The sequence below is a fragment of the Pungitius pungitius genome, chromosome 15 (assembly GCF_949316345.1).
Source record: "Pungitius pungitius chromosome 15, fPunPun2.1, whole genome shotgun sequence".
NCBI lineage: Eukaryota > Metazoa > Chordata > Actinopteri > Perciformes > Gasterosteidae > Pungitius > Pungitius pungitius.
In genome coordinates, this window is record NC_084914.1 from 3,801,878 (window position 1) to 3,817,005 (window position 15,128).

The following is a 15,128-nucleotide window of genomic DNA, read 5'->3' on the forward strand; positions in this document are numbered from 1 at the left end:
AAGTGCACACATGGATGTAAATGGTGTTTCAGGACAAATGTTGTTTTATCCACCCCAGTAACATGTCATGCAGATACGTCATCACGCCTCCTTTCAGGTGTCATATTCTCACTCATAGTTTCTCAACCATGTTCATATAACCTTTAAAATTCGCAAGTCGCTTTGGATAAAAGCGTCAGCTAAATGACATGTAATGTGTGCGATGCAGAGGTGGGATCAAGTCACTGTTAGGCAAGTCACAAGCAAGTCTCAAGTCGAGTCACAGCCAACAAGTGTCAAGTCGAGTCACAAGTCGTACCAATTTAATTTCGAGTCATTTCGAGTCATTTTATTATAGTGGGGACGGGGAACCCTGGGTGATGGTGCGCTGCCTCACAGACCTAGACTACGAAGGGAAGGGTAATGGTGGATCGACTGTGACTGTGTTATAGTACTGTAACGCTCACCCCAATGCTGCAGCGTAAATAAGGAGGCAATGACTGGCTTGCAACTCCGCTGCATTTATTTATATAAAACAACTCAACTTCGGTCACTTGGCCGTCACCACGCCGAACACTTCCGCATACACGGACCCCCAAAACTCGGGTTGTCTCGCGTAACTACAGCTGGTAACGGAGCATAACGTGAACACATGCAACATCTGCATAACTGATTAACTAATAACTTTAACTCAGCTCATTACACTACTTTAAAACGGACGTTGACATAATGTTGGCGAGGATTTCCATCGGAGTCTGAATCCGGGTTCAAAAATCCCGATTTTTGTAACCATGAACGAGCTGTCTCGTTGATACGGTCAAATGGACTGCAGTGATTGGATGTCGTGCTGGCAGCGCTCTCTGCATACAGGTGGCGCACATTTTTTTGACAGATGCAGATAAACAGAGCGGCGCGGTGATGTGAAAATGTTTTCCCCCAGTTTTCATGGGAAGTAGCAAGTCTTCTCGAGTCAAAAGGCTCGAGTCCAAGTCAAGTCACGAGTCATCGGTATTCAAGTCCAAGTCGAGTTGCAAGTCTTTGTAAGTTTTGTCGAGTCGAGTCTCAAGTCATCAAATTCATGACTCGAGTCTGACTCGAGTCCAAGTCACATGACTCGAGTCCACACCTCTGGTGTGATGTCCCACCAAGCTGTCTGTGTAAAAGGAGGTTTTTAAAACAGGTAACAAGTCAGCCACTGTATTTCACTCAAATGTTGGGTGGGGGATTTGAAGGGGATACTTTGCATAGCTAGACCTTACGATGGAACAGTTATGTTTAGCCTACGTCTTTAAATTGTGGCCCTAGAACTCCATTAATTGTTTTTGATAAATGTTGCATATTGATAAATGTTTGGGAAAATAAACTAACTCTTCTGCAGTAAAAACCTTACTTGTACCCTGACAACTTGGTCCACGACAGTGATGCTAAAAAAGCATTTTGTGATTGTGTGATATCCTTAGTAATATTTTTTTATTTTTCTCAAATGGTACGTTTGTGTAGAGAATCTTTCAGCATTAAAGCAGGTCACATGAACTAATACATAGAAAACTTCAACAACACAAAAAAATTCCAGCAGAATTCCGGGATTTGGGAAAACATTCCTCTTCAATCGTTGGAGGACCGGTCAGGCTTCTTCACTGTAGCGTAGATGCTCTCCGGCTGAGTCGATCCAGCAGGATGTCCCACCAAGCTGTAGGTGGAGTTCTCATTGAGAGGTGGTCCTGATGTTACTGCCTGCAGGATGAATCACAAACGTAAGAAAAGGTTACTTGATTCTTTTTAATGGTTCTATTTTCCACGTAGAGTCATCTCCTGATGATTAACAGTCACTGATTTAAATTTAAAACATATTTTGGGCTCTTCTCACAGAGAAAAGAGCCCCCTCCTTGGCTCAGGGGGAAAGTGGCTAACTGGTGTGAGCCAACACATGGAAGCAAAAGGAGGGTCACATGAATACGTAGTAGATGTCATGTGACTACCAACCTTTGGCCGATATTGACATATTGATGTTGGGGCGAAGTGTTAAAATCGTGATGACGGACTGAGACACAAACAAACAACACGTGCACAACAGGAATAAACACAGCTGAAGAGGAGTAATGGCCACAAGAGACCAGGTTTATATCGATGCATCATCAGGTTCCTCCCAGAGAATCTGAGCACAAGCAGCAGGTGTGACCTTGGCACAAGGTTGTGATTCTAAAAACATTTAAGTTTGTAAAAAAAAAAGAAGAAAAGACATAACATTTACCTGAGGAACTTCATAAACTGTATCATTGACGATCTGCCTTGAATCTGCTGTTATAGAAAAAAAACAGCACTTTAAAGATTTAAACTGTTGTACACTTTTACTACTTCATTGGTCCATCTTTTGGGTGGTGTCTAATTTACTCCATCCTCAAACAGAAGCACATGTTGATGTGTTGGGTTTTATTTGTTGATGTTTGTGACTCTTAGACGTTGTTTCAAAAACAGCAAATTATGACAATCCCAGTGAGATAAAAAGCACCTTTTGGTAATATATCACATGTATATTTTTAACACAAAAGTATTTCCTCATCTGATGCAGTAAGAGACGCCCTGTGTTGTACAGATTGTACAGCGCTCTGAGGCTCTGTGACTTGTGATGATATTGGGCTATTTAACCAAACAGGGAAGACTATGTAGTTTTGCAGATCTTGTGATTATTTGTTGGAATGTTAACTTGGACTTACAGATTATTCTCTTTCGACGATAAAAAAGGAAGACGAATAGAACCATAATTACAACAGGAATGAGAATGATAGCAGTCACCCAGCCATATTGAAGGGGAAGAGCTGTAAAACGGAACAAAAACCACATTAGAAGAGTCTTCCTCATTTAAATGAAGCAGCACAGCTGAGAATGTGTCACATGTTCACAGCCTGATGTGCTGCTGACGGACTGCAGTTTGGATTGTGAAAACATCTTTGTAACGTGATATTTAGTAAGAAATCATTTAATTTCTTCAATTAAAAAAGATAATGTAGTTTTACTGACCTATAGTTATTAATGGTGACACTATAAGGTGTTTTTATGGGAGCCAGATGCTGCATTATTATCATGAAGTTGTCTCCTCTTTAAGTCTTACCAGTATTTGAGGAGCAAAGATGTTCAGCAGTATTAAAGTCTTTGGTCCAGTTAACCTGGTTGCTATGGTTACAGATGATGGTGCTGTTCAACAGGTAGACCTGGAGAGAAGCCCCAGAGGTCGTGACCTCTGGTCGCTCTCCTCCCTCCTGACTGCAGTTCTGGTCGACACATCTGAAAGTGCTGTTGATGTGAGAGTTGTGAGTCCTACAGGTCACATGGAGGTCACATGACTCTGAGCTGTTGGAGTCCAGTCGGTCCACAATCAGTTTAACTGGAGACACTGGTCCTGAGAGGGGGGGGGGGGGGGGGTTCTGTGAAGACTTTATGAAACATGACGGCGGAAACTCTATCAGTGAAATGTTTACAGACTCACCTTGAACTGTGACCTTGTATTCAAGTACTTGTTTGTTTCCTGTAGGTGTTACTGCTACAGCAGAATAAACTCCACTATCGGCGTCTTGTAGATTCTTCAATATTACAGAGAAGTGTTTATCTGGAAACTCAAGCCTTCCAGTGAAATCTTTAAAGACATTTGGTTCCCCACTAGATTCGATTCTTACTAAAGTGACTGTTTTATTGATTTTCCAGTCAACAAATGAAAACTTCTCAGGAAGATCAGCATGAAGCTCCAGGAGCAGATCACGTCCCTTCAGCACAAACACAGGAGTCTCAATGGTTCCTGTAAAAACAGTAGACACATGATACAATAAACATCACACACAACATATGATGAATCATTCATTGCTGAATGTTACTCCATCCCTTTACTTTATTTCTCACACATTGAACCAGCTTATCACTGCTTAACATGAAGTGACAGAGGTCCTAAACCCACTGAGAGCAAGTTGGTACTCAAAGTTCTTCTTTTTGACGTGACAAAGTACAAACACGATTCCAAAAAAGTTGGGACACTGTACAATTTGTGAATAAAAAAGAAATGCAATAATTTACAAATCTCATAAACTTTTTATTTTATTCACAATAGAATATAGATAACATATCAATGTTGAAAGTGAGACCATTTGAAATGTCATGCTATTTTGGATGAGAGCTACACATTACCAAAAGGTTAGGACAGGCAGCAACAAGAGGCCGGAAAAGGTAAATGTACATATAAGGAACAGCTGGAGGACAAACTTGCAACTTATTAGGTCAATTGGCAACATGCTTGGGTATAAAAAGAGCCTCTCAGAGTGGCAGTGTCTTTCAGAAGTCTAGATGGGCAAAGGATCACCAATTCCCCAGTTAAAATAGTGAAGCAATATCAGAGAGGAGTTTCTCATCTACAGTGCATGATTTTATCCAAAGATTCAGAAAAGAACAGAAAGAACAATCTCTGTGCGTAACGGTCAATGATCTAGAAACGCAGCCGTTTTTTGGTCAGAGTTATTGGATTCTTGGAAAACTGGGACGCCATGTGATCCGGACAAAAGAGGCCAAGGACAACCGCTCAGTTCAGAAGCCTGCGTCTCTGATGGTATGGGGTTGCATGAGTGCGTGTGGCATGGGCAGCTGGAAAGGGACCATCAATGCTGAAAGGTATAAGTTCTAGAACGGTCCGTGTTGTATGGTCCAAATACATTTGGTGCGTTGTCAATACTTAAATCCAAGTTGCGGTTCAATACAAGGGACAACAGTTCTGCTAACTCTCATTTCCTTGTTGTGAAATGCGGGAAAGATTTTATTCTGAGTTGTTTTGTGCAGTATGTTGTAAGCTGTTTAATGGAGAAAGTGACCTACACATTTTCAACAACTAAACAAAGCTTTTCAGTCATTAGCGAAAGCTAGCGGCTAACGAGATGCTATCGAGATGCTAACGAGATACTAGCATTGCTGCGTCAGTTAGCCGGGCAAATCCCATTTAAACAGGACAGGCATCTTCTGACTGGTTGGTATTGTGTTAATTCATGCTCACTAACTTGTTACAGCTACACGATCAGCCATTAGGGCATTAATGCTAACTAAAAATTGTGGTCGCAGCATTAGCTGACATGTAATGTCATCTCGTGTTGGCAGTGTTATACACAGTGGTAATAACAGTCATGCTCGTCTCTGCAGCAGGTGAGCAGGCTGGTTTATGGCAAAAGAGGGGACAGGTTGCGGCACTGCGGTCATGTGGACCGCATTTTTAAAAAGAAATGCTCTTGGGGCGTTACGTTAAAAGGGCTTTCAGCCTTAAAGGCACTAATCGCTTCTATGAAGTGTATAATCCAATCTTTAAACCAGATCTAAGCTGGGTAACACTTTTTCCACTTGATCCTAGGTCAGGTTGGCCTCATCTATAACCATGTACATTTTCAACAAATATTACTGTGTACTTTGAGAAAATTGAAGGCAAAGTTAGTAATATTGCCATTTTATGAGGTGCAGCCCCAGAACTGCTGGAGCGGTTGAGGAGGGTCATGGACCCATGGACCCCCGCTGGAGCTGGACCCAACACCTTTTGTAACACGATCAGTACAAGAACAAATGTCCACCGGCAGCTACATCCGATCAAGGAGGAATATTTGATGGAAATGGTTATAGAGGAAGTCAACCTGAACTAGGATCAAGTGTCAATAAAGTGTTACCCAGCTTGGATCTGGTTTAAAGACAGTTCAAAGATTGAAAAAAAAAAAACTTCAAAGATGATCAGTGCTTTTTGAGCTGTACAAGCCCGTTTACCTTAACACCTTAAATAGAGGCTCATTTTATTTTGAAATGCGGCCCACATGACCGCCGTGGACACTTCAGCAAGACGATGATCCCAAACACACAGCCAAGGAAACTCTCAACTGAAAATCTATGGAAAGAGCAAAGCATGCGACTATTTTCTTCAAAAAGGAGGCGTCTTGAAGCCGTCATTACCAACAAAGGCTTTTGTACCAAGTATTGAATAAATATCAGTAGGCGTGTTCCGTACTTTTTCCCCGTGTCATTTCACATGATTACACATAACTTTATTTCTGAACTTCTTTGTTTTGGTTTCTTTGTATGTATGTATTACTTGTTGTTACCAACATCTGGTGAAAATTATCGTCACTTGTCAATAGCTGCTTTGGAAATATATTTACTGAGAAAAATGGTGACGTGTTTAATACTTATCTCACCCGCTGTATATAAATGTAGCACAAGTTGGTCTTTCCCATCTCTCTCACCACACTAATGTTCCCCATCAGCTATTATTTTTAAATAAAAACTATAAAAGGACTTAAAGTTTTTCCTCAACAACGGAAGCTGAATGTGTTTACGGTCTGTATTTGGATCCAAATCTTCACCTAAATATATATAGATAAATATTTATAAATATTAAATCATCTTGTTGACTGTCATAGAGCAATGATATTATTCTACCAACGGTCTCCTTGTTCTCTTTTAAAGCTTTTGAAACATGTATACTGAGATGATTTCCTGCCTCTGAGAGCTCAGTACACGAAGGAACAACATGAATCCTGATACAAAATACGTTTAATACCCAACTTCTATTGCAGAAATGTTGCTACGGTATAAAACCTTTGACCTAAAATGTATATAAAATAAAGTCCTCACCTTGTGCTTCACATAACGTCAGCAGAGTAACAGCAAAAAGAGGCACGACGCACGGCCTCATTCTGCAGAATGGAGGTGTGACGATGAAACCAGGAAGAGAACGTTTGGCTTCCCCTTGAAACAAGAACCAATTACATCAAAGGTGATTTGAATAAGGCCATATATGTCTCCATGTTGTTGACTTGTAACACATCATGATTTCTCACGCATTTAACTCCAATATCTTCCTCCTTGCTTCATCATTGTTACACATTTTCATCAAAATATCATCAATACCTCAAAGATTAGTTTCACATTCTCAGCTCTCACCTCTGGTCCTCATCACGTCCTTTTTAATTCAATGTTAGTAACTCTCAAAGAAATAGAAGTACAGGGTTCCACTTCACAAAGAAAGAGCTTCTATTAAAGTAACCGCTGCAAACCACAGGGACCTGGTGGGCTTTTATATCAAAGTCACAGCTGTTTGAGATGAGACTCTGGTCTCTATACCTTAAGCATTGCAGATGTCAACAGCTGCATCATATGAGTGCTCCCCTTTGCTAAAGTTTGGTCCTTCGTCCCGCCGGATCCATTTTCGTCAAACACCACCATCAACAGGAAAGGAATGAAACGACAGATTTGGCTGCTTTTTGGGAATAACAAGAACAGCCCGGTACGCTACAATAAACTTGTTTCTATTTTCTTGCGCCATTTGTTTAACGTTGCACTGACCGGACAGAAAGAATATTTCCAACACGATTGCGTATTTCCGGTAACAAATACGGAAGTTGTGAAAAGGGACTTTTAGTATGAAACTATTTTAGTCGCATCAAAAAGCACATCTTCCTTCCTCACATGTTCAACAGCTGACCCTCTCACGGTGTAAAAGTACATCAAGTGCAGTGTTTCCCTTATAACAGCCCCCCCCCGCGCTCAAATTATCCCCCGCCCCCCTGAACATTTGTGTGCGCATGTGTCCGTATATGCGCGCACACGTGCCAGTGCCTGCAAGTAGAAACCCTAACACCCCCCCCACCCCCATCTCCCCGACTCAATACTCCCCAGAAGGTCTAACCCTACGGGAATATATATGTATATTGTAGCGTGCACGGAACGCTACAATATGTATATGTATAAAATGATATAAAGTGCTGTCAATAACAGACCAAACCATCGATGGACTCAGTCGAGGCTTCATCATGTCGCGCGAGCAAAGCAAGGACCAGATTTAAAACTCTTTAAAAAAGCAATATGACAATGTTTATTTGTGACAGGAGTATTCCGTCCTACGTGCACGGACCTGTTTCAAAGCTGTCTAGCAACAGCAATGAAAGGGCGCTTAATACAAAGTGCGCTCGGATTGTAGAGTCTTAAATAGCATTTTTGATTGGTTCACTATGATGGAGGCGGGTCCTTGTTTATGACCTTCGGAGAGCCCCATTGGAACACAGGGATGTCCATCCATTCAGGCTCTCGGATCATCACGTCTCCCGTTGTTCACGAGTTCACTGCATGCTTTAAGATGTTTTGTGTGTGAGACATGTTATTCTCAATGTTCTGTTTTATCTACATTTGACCCTGAGAGTGCGTGCAGTTCTTTATCAACATGATCGTGTGCTCCGGGTCATGCACGGCCTCCACTCATTATTATTATCCAATTATTGTTCAAGTGTAATTACAGTCTAGCGTGAGCATGCATGATTATATTTAATACTCAACTATCACAATATATTCAACCTGAAGTTTGTAGTTCTACATTAAACAGGACTTTTAATCTTTATTGAAGTCAGTTGAGCTGACAAAGAGGAAGTGGGGGGGGGGGAGAAAAGTGTCTTAGTATTGAAGATATAAACACACTTCCTGTCACAGCTAACACTGCCTTTTATCTGAGTTAGTTGAAGCTTGAGATGTTGTTCAGGAAACCAACATATTATCGTCTCTACACTACTGCTAGATATAACCAGTGAAAGTGCACACATGGATGTAAATGGTGTTTCAGGACAAATGTATTTACTACTTTATGCAGATACATCGTCACGCCTTCTTTCAGGTTTTTCAAGTCAATAATGCAAAAGCAACATCTATTGTTATGATCATTATCTATTAGGACTCTGAGTGGACTGTGTGGGTCATTTGATCAGATTCGACTGTCAGTGATCAAACCATCTGTCATCAGAGTCTGATTCAAAGGCGTCCTGAGAGGTTAAAGGAAGAAACTCCCTCTCTCCCCCATGCCTCCCCCACCGAGGGACACATTTGGCCCTTAACTGGAAAGAACATTAAAAGATACACCAGAAGTGAATAAAATATAACTTTCACATGGGAGGGAAGTTATATTATAGTCTGTGTATTAGTTTTGGCAATGCTGATAGATAAAAAAGAGGTTTCAACATCTTAAACGGAATAAATCCTGCTGATAATCTATTGATTACACCCAATATCACAGGATCACAAGATGTTATCTTGAAAAAATTAAAGAAAAAGAAAATCTTTTTATTTTTGACCAAGACCAACAACAACAAGTAAATAACCTGAAATGTAATCATCTGTCCGACAGTAATGGATCAATCTGGTAATGAGTGCAGGCTTTATTGATCCTTTTATGACATTTTAAATGACTTTCGATGGTACGACATCTACAGACACACTCTTTTACTTACTGAAGTGTGACTTTTGTTTGTCTCACATCCTTGACTTCCTCATCACACCTTTGTACACCTTGATACTTCTCATGACATGAATATCAAACTATTAAGTTTACCAAAGGGCTGAACAAAGTCATCCTTTCACACATCTCAAGCAGTCTATTGGTTTCTCTTATTCGCTGATGTCCGTTTGTCTATTCATTTCAATTACATTTCTTTTTGTGATTTTGTTATTTCAGGCTGCCTTAAAAACATCTGGCTAACAACTGTTGATTAGTGTGCAGTGTGTAATTTGATTTTGATATTCTTAATTGTTTTTAAATCTCTCTTTATGTGTGGATGTTTTTAATGGTTTTATGTGACGCTCTTCGGGTTGCCTTGTTGTTGAAATGTTCCATACAAATAAAATGGCCTTCACTAGTAAGGAACTCAAAGAGGAGCTAATTTCTTCACATCCTGATTAAGATTCTGTGTTTTTTTTTACCGGAAAAAGATAATTGACTGCACTACTGATCCAGTGTGATGAGCTGTGTGCAAACGTCTCTGAGGTTCTTCAAATAAGAGGCGAGCTGTTTATTGTGAAGCAGGTTGTTGCAGCGAGGGGTCGGAGACTCCGTCATGTCTCTGTTTGTGATACTCGGGCTGCTCGTCTGCATCAAGGCTCAAGGTGAGAAACCCACAAACCACGGAGGTCTGAGCGGGATGCTTTATTGTGATGGGTAAACATTACATACTTGTTAGGGGGGGGGGGGGGGTTGATTAGCTCCTCTTTGTTTGTACAAGTCTACAGAAAGGTTTATGTCTTAAACAGTACATAAAAAAGGTGTCATCACTCTTTACTTAGTGCTAAATTATTAAGCTATTTTCTATCTTAGAATACAAAGCTGATGTAATGCATACAAAAAAACTCTTCAAATAGATCTTTAGCCATGAAGCCAAATGTAACATTGACCTATTAATCATGATGCATAAACACTTGCTGTGGTGTGTCTTAGGACCTTATAGGGTAAAACAGGGTAATAAAGCAGAAAGGAGAAGTACAAAAATACCGCTTCTGTGATCACCGCCTTGGATGAGCCAGTTTGGACCAGTTCTTAGTACTAAAGGGTACAGAGTCAGCTGACAGACTCTGACAGATTTGATGTTGGATGCGCCAAAATGTCTCCAGATATCTGCGGGAATTGCTCAATGTATACTGCTTCTCTTCTAAATAAATGTTAACTTTTTAACTTCAATTAATTGACGTGTCGGATTCTTCTCATCAACCAACGCGGGTCGTTTTGCGTCTCCTGTTTTCCCAGAAACCCCTGCTGTGACTCCTGTGTTTGTGCTGAAGGGACGAGATCTGCTGCTGAAGTTTGATGCTGTTCTTCAGGAGTTTTCATTTATTGAGTGGAAATTCAACAACAGGGTTAATTTAGTAAGATTTGAACCGACTGGACAACATTTAGAATACAACAATTTCCCCGGAAGGCTTGAGTTTCCTGAGATAGACTTCGCTGTGATATTGAAGAATCTGCAAGAGGCCGACAGTGGAGTTTATTCTGCACAACTGGTGACGATTCTGAAAGACCAAACTCTTGTTGAATACAAGGTCACAGTTCAAGGTGAGTCTGTAAACTTCTCACTGATGGAGAGTTTCTGCCGCCATGTTTCATAAAGTACCCCCCCCCCCCCCCCCCTCAGGACCAGTGTCTCCAGTTGAACTGACCGTGGACCGAGTGGACTCCAACAGCTCAGAGTCATGTGACCTCCATGTGACCTGCAGGACTCACAACTCTCACATCTGCAGCACTTTCAGAGGTGTCGACCGGGTCTGCGGGCAGGAGGGAGGAGAGGTCACGACCTCTGGGGCTTCTCTCCAGGTCTACCTGTTGAACAGCACCATCATCTGTAACCATAGCAACCAGGTTCACTGGACCCACGCCTTCAATACGACGGAAATCCTTTGCCCCGAACACGCTGGTAAGACCGAAAGAGAGGACGACTTCCTGATGACAGTTTGGAGTTTCATTCTTTCTCTGTTTTAAAGAAAAAATTGTGTGTTTTTCAGAATTCTGAGTTCTGAGCATCTCTGAAGCTCCTCTTCAGGGACGCAGGGCTTAAATCCAAACTCAACCCGAAAGCCCAGATGTGTTGTGTTTGTGGTGTGTTTTAGGTGCAGAGCTTCCCTCCGTGTTCCTGGTGAAGATGGTGGTGTTCTCTGTGGGTCTGATCATCATGGTGTCTGCCGTCATCACCGTTCACCTCGTGGACTTCAAGAAGCACCAATAAAGAAATGGAGGTCCAACCCCTCACGCTGCACCTGGAGGAAAGGTTCCACCTAAAGGTCACCTTTTAGACCCTTGATGATGTTCCACTGACTCACAGCAGGTGGCAGCAACGCACCAGGAGAAGAAAAGAGGAAGACGACCAGTGGTGGCTGGTGGATTTTTTTTTTTTTGGAGTAAGGTCAGCCAATCAGTTTGAGTGAACGTGATTCAATGCAAAAACACGCATTGTTACTTTGCAGTTAAATATTTAACATTTATTCCAACAGTTTAACATAACAAGGGCATTTTATTCATACAATTCAGTATATTCATTATAAATATATATATATATAATATATATATAAAACAATTGTCTGTGAACCTTTTGATAGTTTTTCCCTTTTTCCCTGTAAAACGAAAAATACGAAGTGTAGCCGCTAAACCGGAAGTACGTAGATTTTCACAGTAAGAGTCCCTCAAATGGAACGTTTGTAAATCTGTCTGACAGAAAACCTCATTATCTAAATAAATAAATAAAATCTTGAGCTGTTTTGATCATAAAGAGCATTAAAAACCAATATAATTGCCCTTTCACAACCCACAAAACACACAATCACTGCCTTCTGGTGGTTGTTGTTTGTCTCTTTTTCTGTCCACTGTAGTTTGATGTTTTAGATTACCGGTATGTATGTTTTTTTACTGTGTGGAGGGGAGGGTTGTAAATAAAGAAAGTATGGTCCTAATTTTCTTCAGTGTTATAGACATAACCAGAAAAGAAGACACACGTCAGACAAAAACATGGAACCCGAGCGGAAGTCTCCGCAGTCACGACTTTGACGCTGAGTGGAATCACGCCGACTTGTGTTGTTTTTCCGCTCGTTAGTTGACGCTGCAAACATCTGGAACCTCTGCACCAGGTACCTCGGTAACCTCGGCGACCTTGTGAAGGGTGAGGGCCTCCCCTGACTCCTCGGAGCACGCCAGCCCCGGGGCATTAAGAAAGGAGGGGGGGGGGGGGATTTGCATAATGAGTGAGATGCTGTGTGTATGACTCATACACCTGTTAGCTAGTAGGTAATATTGGAATATTGGAATTAGTCTGCTAGGAGAGCGGTTAGAAAACGACGCTGGTATCAACTAGACTTTTAAGTGACACTCAGATCGTCCACAAAGGTCAGGTGCTATGTATACACCCTCCTATCTGCACGCGTGTCCCCTCTCTGGAGCTTTGCCCTCGTGTTGGGACCCACCTGATCTTCTAATCTGCCAGTTCCCTTTTTGACCCAATTCATTTGACCCCTTTCAGGCACAGTTTCATTTATCCTCGTACAACCTCACGTATGACATCGTGGAAGCCGTCTTTTTCTTCTTTTTTCTCCCAGCAAGAAAAGATTGTCATTTGGGAACAAATAACTACAAATGTTTACACTTATGCCTTTTTTTTGGTGTCATTGGAAAGATATTATCCATAACGACCGCTAGCGCGTCCAGAGGTGAACACATTCGTAAAGAAATCCACCCAATCTGTTGTACTTCTTAACAGAACAAAATATCTTCTTTTTTTTTCAAGCACTTCTTCTTCCCCCGGCACGTTAGGAATTCCATCTCAACTGCAGTCAAACGAGTTACGGTGTAAACCTGTGGTATCGTAATGGGATCATTTATCTCCTCTTGTTACGGTGCACTTTCCGAGCTCAACCTCAGCTCCCCGAGGATGAAATAAAATGCTCTTAAGCGACGACCTTGTTTAACGTAATGAATTAGACAGATATCATCACCCCTGCAATTCGCAAGCCAAAGGTTGGAACTGTATTCCTCTCGTGGAGTTCCTCTGACATTCTCTGTCACGGACGTATTTATTGAGTCTATTTAATTATGTTTCCCATCAGTGAATGATGGGCAACATGTGTTTCTTAGTTGCTTTGATGTAACCAATGGGGGGGAAGGCATTTAAGTATAATAATAATAATTATTATTATAATGATGTAGTAACAGCATGAAAATAGAATCAGGATGTGATCGTAGTCACTTTATTAACCATTTATTTTGCATTTTAAGTTCCCAAAAGCAAAGTTGCCTCGAAAAGGGGGAAAAAAAAGGTTTTGAAATAAAATAGGTGGCCTGGTGCTATTGATCTGTGCTTTCAGAGGCAGAGACTGGGGAACAGGTCGGTGTTGAGGGAAAGAGGAGATAGACGTGCCCTTAATGAAAAGCACCAATCGCTCACCAATCTAACAAGATACCGCCGGCTCAGGGGGGGGGGGAATAGTGTCACAATGCAACATCTGTACACTCGATCACGTAACGCCTCCAGGCAAATTCAAACCCATTGAACGAATTCAAGCTTTATTCAATTCAAAGACTTCAACAGGGTTTCAAAACGAAAGACAATCAAGTGAGCGACGTCGACGGGGGCCGAGCGTGAGCCGCAGGATGTGAGAAGACGTGAGAGACGTGGAAATAGGAAGCGCGTTGCGCCCTCGAGATCAGTGTTGACAGATCAGATTGCCAGTTTCCTGCTCGACTTAAAACCAACACAAGGAGGAGCATCTGTATCAAAGAAACATTGATAGAGATGCTTAATAATGCACGGTATCACATCCCAAAAAGGGTTTAGTCTGACATGCAAATACAACATCTCCCTTTTCCATGGTGATGAATTTAAGCAATTATTGCATGTTAGGTTGCAGCATAACAGAACTAAGAGGTTTCATACATCCTGCACAAAGCTCCCCGGTGGCCACAGAACGTATTCTAAAGCCGTCTTCACAGGCAAAATGACCAAAAGTGTAAATGTTTACTTCTTAAATCGAAAGTGTTTCTTAAGGTCCTTTCTTAAAGCAACAAATAATCAAGTTTTCAGAACCACACGTTTCCAAAACCCTTTGAACGTTGGTTGTGCTGCTTTATTTCCTCTCAAAAGGATGCCTATAGTGTAATGAGAAACACTCCATCGCAGCATAAAGAAACGGAGCATTTTCAATCCATTTTTTTTAATTTTTTAGCAGAGGCAATGACTCGTGAAATGCAGTTTAGTATCAACACAAAGGAGCCCAGGCGCAGGTGCAGATGTGCCGCTTGCCTCTGGCTGCAGGCTCAGAAGCTCCTCCCACGCTCCTGTCCACCGCCATGGGCCTATAGTATAGTAACTCACAAAGTCCTCAGGGTTCTGGTGCACGGGCTGCGGTATTTCTGCTCCGATGCGCTGGTGTCACATTTAGTGGCCACGGTGGCAGCAATAGGTCACCTGCAAAGGGCCTGCTCTGTAACGGCGATGATTACACGGGTGAGTCATCGCCAAAACAAACGAATGGGCTGAACGGATCTCGTCGGTGAAAAGGCCAAAGAGACAGAATTAAGGGAATGGTTTTAATTCAAAGCGTTATCGTCGCTTTCACACGTGTGTGCGCGTGTGCAAAGGGAACGGTCACACAATGAGTAGAGACGCGTACAGATGTGCACAGAGACAGGGACGGGGGGTTTGGGGGAAAGCCTTTTTTTTTTTTGTGTAAGGCAACATGGGTGGTGGAATAAATATCTTTACATGAAGTCCGATGTGTTCATGTACAGTAATTGACAAATAACACGCTGCACCGAATGCATTTCATCACGTACAGTAAATGGTGTAGAAGGT

At 41.7% G+C, this 15,128-nt stretch overlaps 2 long non-coding RNA genes across 2 annotated transcripts; one reads left to right on the plus strand and one right to left on the minus strand.

The window, feature by feature from the left end:
- Nucleotides 1-3,504: 3,504 nt before the first annotated feature.
- On the minus strand, nt 3,505-7,494 carry LOC119206954 (uncharacterized). The gene is made up of 3 exons (XR_009942492.1): nt 7,108-7,494; nt 6,619-6,732; nt 3,505-3,769 (listed from the first exon to the last, which is right to left on the minus strand). It is a non-coding gene; the product is annotated as an uncharacterized LOC119206954 (long non-coding RNA).
- A 2,322-nt stretch (nt 7,495-9,816) lies between these two features.
- On the plus strand, nt 9,817-10,903 carry LOC119209474 (uncharacterized). Its single transcript, XR_009942479.1, has 2 exons — nt 9,817-9,909; nt 10,544-10,903. It is a non-coding gene; the product is annotated as an uncharacterized LOC119209474 (long non-coding RNA).
- Nucleotides 10,904-15,128: the final 4,225 nt, after the last annotated feature.